A 12264-nucleotide genomic window follows, 5' to 3' on the forward strand; every position below is an offset into this window, starting at 1 on the left:
CAGCCGTGAAAATGGATGCAATTCAATGAAAAAGACATTTTTTAAAAAACATTTTTTACAATTTTGTTTTATTTTTAATTATTATCTATGCAAGAATTGATTGCAGCAGAGAAAGAACATTTTATATATATATATATATATATATGCAGGAACTAACCAAACAACCTTCCATCACATCGCATGTACAAACAAATTTAAATTTACATATTCTAGTAGAAAATTCAGTCATTCATTTTTATGATGATAAAACAATGCTTTTTCATGCCATGTCATACATTTTTTTTCTTTCTCTTTGATATTTTGTTCCCTAAGTATTCCCCATGCATTTAATAAAGATTTCATTTTTCTTAACTAAACCCTGTATAGAAAACTCCCTCCTCCTCTCTGGTACCACTGTGACCAGATGGTTGCCAGATAACCAAATTTTCCAGTGATCTAATCATTACTCTTTAACCCTTTTGGTACCAAATCACCTGTGACAGCCTTTGGTTTAAACAGACAAACTTCCTGTTTTAAAGTGATTTAAATTGAAACCTCCTACGAAGATTTCATGTTAGTTTATGTTCCAAACTTCAGCTAAATTATGACAAATTTACTTTAGCATTCTTTACTATTTTCAAAATTAACTGAAAGAAAAACAGTTTATTTCAACAGAAGTAAGGTGACAAAAGGGTGGAATTTCCATATTACCGTACAAAACTAATATAAAGTCTATATATACATCAGTATCATCATCATCATCATCATCATCATCATCGTTTAATGTCTGCTTTCCATGCTAGTATGGGTTGGACGATTTTGACTGAGGGCTGGTGAACCAGATGGCTGCACCAGGCTCCAATCTTGATCTGGCAGAGTTTCTACAGCTGGATGCCCTTCCTAACGCCAATCACTCCAAGAGTGTAGTGGGTGCTTTTTATATGCCACCAGCACGAGGGCCAGTCAGACGGTACTGGCAACGACCTCGCTCGAATCTGGTCATTAATATGCTGAATATAGTAGAATTGAGAGCAATAGGAAAGAATATAAGTATAATTTAAGTGAATAACAAATTTTATTAAAATAATGAAATACAGGTACTGTCACTTCTCCTCTGGCACTCTGTTGGTTATGATGACAAGGTTCCAGTTGATCTAATCAAGGAACTGCCTGCTCATGAAATTACGTGCAAGTGGCTGAGTACTCCACAGACATGCATACTCTTAATGTAGTTCTCAGAGAGATTTAGCATGGCACAGAATGTGACAAGGCTGTCCTTTTTTGAATTATAGGGACTACTCGTTTTTGCCAGCTGAGTGGTCTGGATCAATATGAAATAAAGTGTCTAGCTCAAGGATGCAAACACACCACTGCAAATCAAACTGAACACCTTACGATTGAGAACTGAATACCCCTAACCACTAAGCCATAAAGCTTCACTCGGGTACTGTGAATTCAGTAAAAAAAAATGCTGTACTTTGGGAAGCATTGATTCATTTAAGATAGAATAGGAATTTCCTTTTAATGATAATTACCATATTTGATGGCATATAAGACGCATACCATTTTTCTAAAGAACTGCTTCAAAACATCACCCCGGGTCCTAAATGTGAACTTGGTGCTACATTATATGCTTTAACCCTTTAACATTCAGATTTCCCTGTCAAACGTAATGCTTATTTATTCACCTTTTTTTTAAATTAATCACATATTATCTTATAGCTATTTCTTTACTGCCCACAAGGGGCTAAACATAGAGGGGACAAACAAGGACAGACAAAGGGATTAAGTCGATTACATCGACCACAGTGCGTAACTGATACTTAATTTATCAACCCCGAAAAGATGAAAGGCAAAGTCGACCTCAGCAGAATTTGAGCTCAGAACGCAACAGCAGACGAAATACTGCTAAGCATTTCACCTGGCGTGCACGGTTCTGCCAGCTCGCCGCCTTATATTATCTTGTAGCTTTGATATTTCAGTGATGTTGTATATTTTTAGAATAACATTGTCAGGTTGGTGTGAGAAGCTATATCTAGCTAGTTTAAACATAAAACAGATAGAATAATTCAGCTAGTCTAAAAGCTAAAGCGTTAATTCATTAAAATCTTTTCCTGAATATGCACTTCTGTAATTAATTTGTATCCAATATACCCATGTTTCTTTCATGCTATCAATTACAGTAATTAATTAACATAAATGAGCACAAATTCTCTTGACTCTAAATGACAACATATTTTCTTTGAAATTTTTCTGGGTGCCTGTTGCTTTAGAGTCCTGATTATCTGGGTACTGGATAGGAAGGAGTTAACTCTCATCTGCTTTGCCTGCTTATTCCAAAGGAGGTTGTGGGGGCAGAATCCTCAAGCAGTTGATCCAGCTGAATCCCCCAAGATTTGTGTACATGGAGTCTACAATTAATATTATTATTATAACATAAGGTAGAAAGCTGGTAGAAACATTAGTGCTTAGTGGCATTACGTTTGGCTTCAGGTTCTGAGTTCAAATTCTGCAGAGGTTGATTTTTACCTTTTAACTTTTCAGGACTGATAAAATAAAGTACCAGATGGACCCCTGGGGTCAATGTCATTGACTAATTCCTCCCCCAAATTTCAGGTCTTGTGTCTATTGTAGAAAGAATCATTATTATTATTATTATTATTATTATTATTATTATTATTATTATTATTATCACTATTATTATTATCTGCAGCAGCAGCATCACCACCATCAATATAATCATCATCGTCATCATCAACATAATCCTCATTATTATTATCATTATTATTGTTATTATTATTCATTAATTTATAACAATAAATCATGAAATTATTCAAAGAAACACATTAAGCTTCTCTGCTAAATTATATTTCTGTGTTACCTTTGTTGTTGTTGTTGTTGTTGTTGTTGTTGTTTTTCTTTATCTTGCAGTTTATGTCATCATCAAACTGCTGCTGTTGTTACAGTTGTTATTGTTGATTTCTTTTTTAGCCCCAGGTCAGCCAAGATCCAGCTGACCGATGCCACACAGCTAGCTAATGAGTCAGCTGATCAAGAGACAGAATGCTTCTACGAAAGTAGCAGCAATCATCATTCAATTGAGCTTTCCATATACTATTGAAATAACGACATGGATAATGACAGTTAGACCCCCCCACCCCAATGAATTATTTTATTGGTTCATTCTTGTCAAACTGCTAAGTTATGGAAACACTAACAAACCAACGCAGGTTGTCAAAAAAGTATACACCCACATATGTACATATGTGAACTCACACATACACTCACACACACTGAGTGAAAATGAAAGTGAGCTGATGCAGGAATGATTAACAGATGAGAACAGTTTGATATCAAACAACCCTCATCAGCTTAGGGCTCAGAATCAATGTAGTTTCAGTGCATATAAAATCTAACAACTTCATGGATTTTCATGTAGTTTCAACATAATTATCTCACAAAGCATAGTTTAAGCCTGGATCAGCAGCTGAAGGCACCTGCTCAAGGTGTGTACTGCAGAACTTAATCCCAAAACATGTGGTTGCTCAGAAAACTTCTTAACAACACAGCTATTGCTTTCATACTTCCAGTAACTACTGCAGCATATCTTTTATTTTTTACCTTTTATCTTTTACTCGTTTCAGTCATTATGCTGCGGCCATGCTGGGGCACCACCCTGAAGAATTTTTAATTGAATGAATTGACCCCAGGAGTTATTTTTAAGTGTGGTGCCTGTTTTGTAGGTTGCTTTTGCTGAACTACTATATTACTGCTGAGATGTAAACAAACCAACCCCAGTTAATGGTAGTGGGAGTAACAAATATAACATAAACACAAAAACATACACATACACATTACACATACAATTATGCACATGTATAATACATTTATACATTTAACAGGATTCTACTTAGTTTCCACCTACCAGATTCATTTACAAGGCATTGTTCAACCTGGAGCTATAGTAGAAGACACTTGCCCAAGGTTCCTTGGTGTGGAACTGAACTCAAGACCATATGGTTGCAAAGCAAACTACTTAACCACACAGCCATCTTGTTTCTTTTTGTTTTGGGTTTTTTTTTCCCAACATCTTTAACAAATTTTATTTTTTTCTCATTTTAACCAAATGACAGAGCATATTTATTTGCAAGGTCTTGTGGGTGGGGGGCTTGATGGTACAACAGTGTGTGGTTGGGAGTTTGGGGTTGGATGGTGGAGCAGGGTATAGAGTTCCAAGCAGGGTGGTGGATCACTGGGTGTGATGTTTTCATTTCCTCTTCTCATTTGCAGAAACTCATATAATTGATATCATCCCTGCTACATCACACGTTTTTTTTTGAGGTGGTTTGGGGTTTCTTTCTACTATTTCTCACACCACTGCTACCATCACCACCACCACCACTACCAATACTTCTACAACCACAGCTACGACTACCACAACTACCATCACCACCACAATCACCAGCATCATTACTACCACAACCACCACTACCACGACCATCACCACCACAACCACTAGCAACACCATCACCACTGCTACCACGGCTACTAACAGCACCATCGCCATCACAATTGCAACCATTCCACCACTACTACCATCACTGCAGCTATCACCTACTCCAGCACCACCACAACAACAACAACAACCACAACATCCACCACCAGCCCACCCAACATGAATATCACAACCATCAACACCACCACAGCCACTGACACTGCTGCTACCTCTACAATCTCCACCAGCGCCTTCTACAACTACCACCTATACCACCATCACCCCCACCACAACTATCACAACTACTACCAACACCACTACCAACTCCACAACCACCACTACCACCACAACTAACACACATCACCAGGCCCTACCAACACCACCATCACCACCACTACTCCACCATTTGTAACTACCACCACCACCACCACAAACAACATTACCCCCCACCACTCCCAGAGCCACCACCACCACCACCACCTCCACCTCAATGTTCACATCATCTGCCCTCCTGTCATGCCTTATAGTACCTTCATCTGTTGAAGACATTGCCATCTATGAACCATATTCTTTAATGACAACCAGAAGGAAAAGACAAGCAAACAAACAAAACAAAAACTTAAAAGAGGAAAATTGCTTTAGAAATAATGAAAATACCTACACACATGTCATTAGGTCTATCTATCTATCTATCTATCTATCTATCTATCTATCTATCTATCTATCTATCTATCTATCTATCTATCTATCATCATCATCTTCATTTAATGTCTGCTTTCTATGCTGGCATGGGTTGGACAGTTTGACTAAGGACTGGCAAGCCGGGAGGCTGCACCAGGCTCAAATCTGATCCGGCAATGCTTCTACAGTCGGATGCCCTTCCTAACGCCAACCACTCCAAGAGTGTAGTGGGTTCTTTGTACATTACCAGTAGAGGAGCCAGTCAGGCAGAACTGGCATCGACCATACTCGAATGGTGCTTTTTATGTGCCACCGGCACAAGAGCCAGTCAGGCTCTATCTTTCTATCTATCTATTTATCTATCTATCTATCTGTCTGTCTGTCTATTTATCTGTCTATATATATATATATATATATATACATACATATATACATATATAAATTAATAGATAGATATATACATACACATACTTATATACATAATACATACATATCTATCAGTCCGTCTCTCTATCTGTATATATGTGTGTACGTGTGCATGTATATATACATACATACATACACACACACATATATATATATATATATAATATACACATACATATAAATATATATATATATACATGCACATTTATACATATATATATATATATATATACATACACATAAATATGTGTATCTATCTATATACACATATGTGTGTGTGTCTGTGTGTATTTATCTATCTCTCCAACTATCCAATTAGATAACTACTCCTGTAGCTGATTCTCATTTACTTTCCTCTCTCTCTCTCTCTCTCTCTCTCTATATATATATATATATATATATATATATATATATATATATCACTATATTATTCTATCTCTTAACCTATCACTTTCATCCCTTCCTCCTCTCAACCCATCCCTGCTACACCCCTACACACACACACACATTCCTTACTTGCCCCCAACCTAACTCCTTTATAATTACCTCACTAACAATGACTGATAGCCACAGCTGTCATTTAGTACCACCTGACCAACATCTGACAGTTCTTAGCTCCCTCCTAAAACACCTCCTTACTGTGATTACATATAACTTATTTTGCTGGGTTACAGGCCTGTGTGCTTGTATTCATATGTATGTATTTATACACATACAACCATCTACATGAAAGCATGAATATATATATATATATATATATATATATACATACACACACCTATATAAAACATACATACAGACACAGATGTATATATATATATGTATATATATATATGTATATATATATATATATATATAGATATATATATATATATATATATATATATAATATATATATATATACATACATACATATACATGTACATACATATACATGTACATACATATCTATGTATAAACATATATACATATATATACACAAACATATAAGTGCATATACATATTTAGATACGCGTGAGTATGTTTATGCCTGTATTTATTTGTGTGTGTGTGTATTTATATATATATACATATATACACATTACATATATATATATATATATATATATATATATATATATAGATAGATAGATAGATAGATAGATAAGTAGATGGATGGATAGATAGATCGAAATCAATTCGATGACAGCACTACATGATTGGCATCCGTGCTAGTGGAGTGCTAAGAGCACCATCTGAGCGTGGCAGTTGCCAGTACCGCCTGACTGGCCCTCTTGCTGGTGACACGTAAAAGCACCCACTACACTCTTAGAGTGGTTGGCATTAGAAAGGGCATCCAGCTGTAGAAACTCTGCTGAAGCAAATTGGAGCCTGGTGCTGCCATCTGGTTCACCAGCCCTCAGTCAAATCGTCCAACCCATGCTAGCATGGAAAGCGGATGTTAAACGATGATAATGATGATGATATATATATATATATATATATATAAGGGTAAAGACCCCCTTCGGTCATGAATGACCATGGGATTGCACCTAGAAAGTTACCCTCCTAGACACAAATCCGGGCAAGGTTGTTTATGGAAGACCAGCAGTCGCCCATGCATACCAGCCTCCCCTCTCCACACCACCAGTGTTATCCAAGGGAAAGACAAAGGTTGATACAGCTTGGCACCAGTGACGTCGCAACTCATTTCTACAGCTGAGTGAACTGGAGCAACGTGAAATAAAGTGTTTTGCTCAAGAACATAACACGCAGCCCGGTCCGGGATTCGAGCTCACAACCTCACGATCGTAAGCTCGATGCTCTAACCACTGAGCCATGCGCCGGAGGTCACAAAAGTGACATAGGGTACTGACTAGCACCAGCTATTGCTAGAAACAAGAGTTAAAACAACTCAAAGTGCTGGTAAGTACCCTCTGTCACTTTTGTGACCTCTATTAAATTTGCTTTTGGTTCAAATTGGTAAGAAGCCACCATATATATATATATATATACACATGTATAGATATATATATACATGCAAATATATGCACACACATTGGAAGTATTAACATGTGACAATAGAAAAACCACTTAGAACATAACAGTTTAAGATTGTTCAAGTGAATAATTCTGGGAAGATGATGATGGTGATGATAGTGGTGGTGTTGGTGGTGGTGGCATTGGTTGGTGATGGTGGTGTTATAGCGGTGGTGGTGGTAGTGGAGGTATTGGTGGTGGTGGTGGTATTGGTGATGGTAGTGGAGGTATTGGTGGTGTGGGTATTGGTGGTGAAGGTGGTATTATAGCAGTGGTGGTGGTATTGGTAGTGGTAGTGATAGTGGTGGTAGTTGAGGTATTGGTGGTGGAGATAGTGGTGGCGGTATTGGTGGTGGTAGTGATGGTAGTGGAGGTATTGGTGATGAAGATGGTGGTGGTGGTGGTATTGGTGGTGGTAGTGATGGTAGTGGAGATATTGGTGGTGGAGATGGTGGTGGTGGTGGTATTAGTGGTGATGGTGGTGTTATAGCAGTGGTGGTGGTATTGGTAGTGGTGGTGGTAGTGGTAGTGGTAGTTGAGGTATTGGTAGTGTAGATGGTGGTGGTGGTGGTGGTGGTGGTATTGGTGCTGCTACAGGTGATGGCAATGATGTTAGTGGTGGTGCTGGTGTTAATGATGGTGAGCAAAGAGAGGAAGAGAACTAAAGGTGGAGGATGAAGATGATTGTGATGATGATGATGGTGATATGCAGGATGGGGAGGAGGAGGAGGACAGCAGTAGGCATGGTCTCTCTCGTGGGAGGGGGAGAAATCACTGCAAAAAGCGATGTAGAATACAAAAGAAATCTCAGCAACAAAGAAAATTCTAGAAGCATTCTCTACCCCACCCTCCACACACACACCTATACACACTAATAAAAGCAAAAAAAGAAGAAAAAGACACCATACAATTAAAATTGAAAGACAAAAGATTATTAAATGTGTGAGACTCTAATTTTGTCTGACTTGACCTTAGCCTTGGAGGTGAAATGCATCAGGAGTTGGTAAACATTAGTTTTTGATAGATTAAAAAAGGGAGATAAATTTGAAATGTTTCTGTTTTATTACATCACATCAGCCACACAACGTGCAATATTGCTTGCTGAAAGTATTGCGATTAAAATTAATACATACATATATGTAAGCATAAGAATGGTTGTGTGGTAAGTAGCTTGCTTACCAACCACATGGTTCCGGTTCAGTCCCACTGCATGGCACCTTGGGCAAGTGTCTTCTACTATAGTCTCGGACCGATCAAAGCCTTGTAAGTGGATTTGGTAGATGGAAACTGAAAGAAGCCCATCGTATATATATATATATATATATATATATATATATATATATGTGCGTGTGTGTGTGAGTGCGTGTGTATGCTTGTGTGTCTGTGTTCGCCCCCCCCTCCCCCCACCATAGCTTGACAAACGATGTTAGAGTGTTTACGTCCTTGTAACATAGCAGTTCAGCAAAAGAGACCAATAGGATGAGTACTAGGCTTACAAAGAAAAAGTCCTGGGGTCAATTTGTTGGACTAAAAGCACTGCTCCAGCATGGCTGCAGTCACATGTCAAACAAATACAAGAATATACATATATATATATATATATATAGACTAGATACTGCGGTATTTAGCCTGAAGTAACATCTATAATAGATTTGGTGTATTAAAAATACAAGAAATGTCAGAGAAACAAAAGTTTGTCTCGGCAGCAGCAGCTAGCTACAGCATCAGATACCTCCCAGCCTTTTGCATGTATGTATATATGTATATATACATACATGAAATATTTTCTTTTGTAATTTTACGTTTTTTAACTGTTTTGATTTGCTTCAGTTCTATCCATGGAGGTGTACTTAATACCAGACTGAATTTGAAACATCAAAGCAGAGGTGAAGAGTTAATTTTGTCTTCGGACTAAAGTTTGGTGAATCGTCTACAGCCTTCGAGGATGCAAAACAATTGGTCACTCTATGACTAGACATTATCATTATTACTTTAATATATAGGCGCAGGAGCGGCTGTGTGATATGTAGCTTGCTTACCAACCATATGGTTCCGGGTTCAGTCCCACTGCATGGCACCTTAGGCAAGTGTCTTCTACTATAGCCTCGGGCTGACCAAAGCCTTGTGAGTGGATTTGGTAAACAGAAACTGAAAGAAGTCTGTCATATATCTATATATATAAAACTGTAGTTGTGTGAGTGTCTGTCTCCTACGATTTAGATTCCTAACTCCTCCCACATTTTGCGGTGCAGTTTAACCAAATTCGGGTATCTTATAGTCCTGATTAATATCGAGCCCGTCTGGCTATTAGCGCGCGTCTACGATGAGTCTACGATTTTAAAAATAATTTAACATCATTTTTTATTCCATTTTAATGCATAATTTTTCGTGTGTCGATGGCGGCGGAGTTGGCGTCCACGCTCAAACACCTGCACCTGTTTGCTTCTCCCCCTTCTTCCCTCCCTCGTGAAGCTGTGGGGAAGGGAGTGTAAAGAAATCAACGTCGTAATGCGTTGTCAAAGAGACCAGCGTTCTTTTAGAACAACGACTTCATGGCTTGAAGACACCAAAACAGAAATGGCTAAGGAAGCCCGAATTGGCATCTATAAGGGAAGTAACTCTCTAAAAATGCTTATATAGTTATTTCCCTTACAAACCCGAGCAACGCCGGGCGATACTGCTAGTATGTATATATATGTGTTTGTGTGTTTATGTTTTTCCCCCCAACATCGCTTGACAGCCGATGCTGGTGTACTTACATCCCCATAACTACTAGCCTTAAAAGAGTATATATATATATTTATTGGTAAAAACGGTAAGATAACAAAAGAAAGAAAGAGACCTCAATATTATGTAAATAGAGGAAATTTATGTTTTTCCCCCAACATCGCTTGACAACCGAAGAGATTGTGTTGTGGATCTATATCTTGGCTATTGAATAATGGTAACATATTAATTTACAGATTATCAGGCAATCTTTCGTCTCTAGTAGACCTTTCCGTCGATTTCCGTAAAAAATTTTTTTTTTTACATATGGGCTTGCGGGAACTTTTGAAGTAATGAGAGCGAAAGAGACTAAGAGAAAGCGATTGTATGACGAGGGAAGTTCTTTTGAAGTTACCGTGCATGGGAAGCATTGATGTACATGTGTGTGTGTGTGTGTGTGTTGATGGGGTGTGGGAGACAGACAGTATGTTGTGTAAGTGAAGTGCTTCTGTTAGAGACAGAGTAATGTGTGAAAGAGAGAGATAACTGAAATTTTTTACTCGGTGTATGTGTATATGTATGTATATTACTTCAAAAGTTCCCGCAAGCCCATATGTAAAAAAAAAATTTTTTACGGAAATCGACGGAAAGGTCTACTAGAGACGAAAGATCGCCACACATTGAACTTTGTTCACCAAATCACCATTCTTCTGAAAGCGCTATGGGCCAGCCTTTGTAATGAAAATGTCATTATATTGCAAGTCTGTGTCTGTTGCATCAAATCAGGAAGTGTTCAGCACACTTCGCTGTTTGAAAACCTGACTCCGTACTATAATGACGCAACGTCGTCTGACACTCTACATGTAACATTAAAGCGCGTGCAATGAAAACACTTTGGACATACTCTTGTGAAACTTCATCGCCAAAACGAACAAGTATAGAAAAATGTTTGGAGTGATTTGAAACATTATTTTTTTCCATGCATAATAATAAAAACTATAATTGTATCTGTGTTTGTTTTGATACTAAGACTGAAAAAAAAAATCAGCCTTATTTGAAAAAACATTTGGGACCTGAGTTTGCATCCCCAAAGCAAATTTCGTTCCCGCGCCGCGAAATTTTTTTCACAAGAGTTCAATTTTTTGATTATCATGTGAATGAATTCCTGTGTGTAGAACACAAATTCGCAAAAAATTTCAGAAAACTCCCCAAAATATAGCTATGAGGGGTTTAAACCAGAATTCCGCCGTTAAAAATTTTTCATTAAAAAATATTCATTTTCCTGCAAGTTATAAGGAGACAAAATCGATGGGGTACAATTGCGTAGGCTTGCCTGGTTTGAGTTCAATTTCCACACATTTATTATTTATAGTTTTTTTTCCTCCAAAATTTTCGTTGCTTTTGCAACTTTGTCAGTGGATGTTGAATCTGCCAGTTATTGGATGCAACCTCGTCAATGGATGTTAACTGTCCGCTACTGGAGCTCCAATAACTGATAAAATTAACATCCATTGACAAAGTTGCAAAACCAACGAAAATTTTGGAAGAAAAAATATAAATAATGAGTGGAAACTGAACCAGTGAGTGTGCTACATTGTAAAGAATTAATTAAGGCAGTACGACTCTCCTCAGACACAACACAAATCCACATAAATAATCTTGCAAAGAAAATACAAAAAAAAACCGAAAATTACAAGCATTTTGTTTTTTTAAAGATCGTCCTTTCACCCTCGACCCAATCTCTCACCAAACGTTGTTAAATGCATATTTTTTAATGAAATTCTCCAGAAATTCGTTTTCAAGGATGTAGATTATGATTATCATAATAAAATTTGAAAAAAGCTTTTAAAAATGCCTAGAAGAAGTTTCGGATAATTCCGCCCTCCCTCACGGAAATAAAGGGACAACCATAACTTTTCTTATGTTTGAGCTGAAATCTTCTGTTGTTTTCCTTCTTA

This window comes from Octopus sinensis, linkage group LG21 (assembly GCF_006345805.1).
Source record: "Octopus sinensis linkage group LG21, ASM634580v1, whole genome shotgun sequence".
Classification (NCBI taxonomy): domain Eukaryota; kingdom Metazoa; phylum Mollusca; class Cephalopoda; order Octopoda; family Octopodidae; genus Octopus; species Octopus sinensis.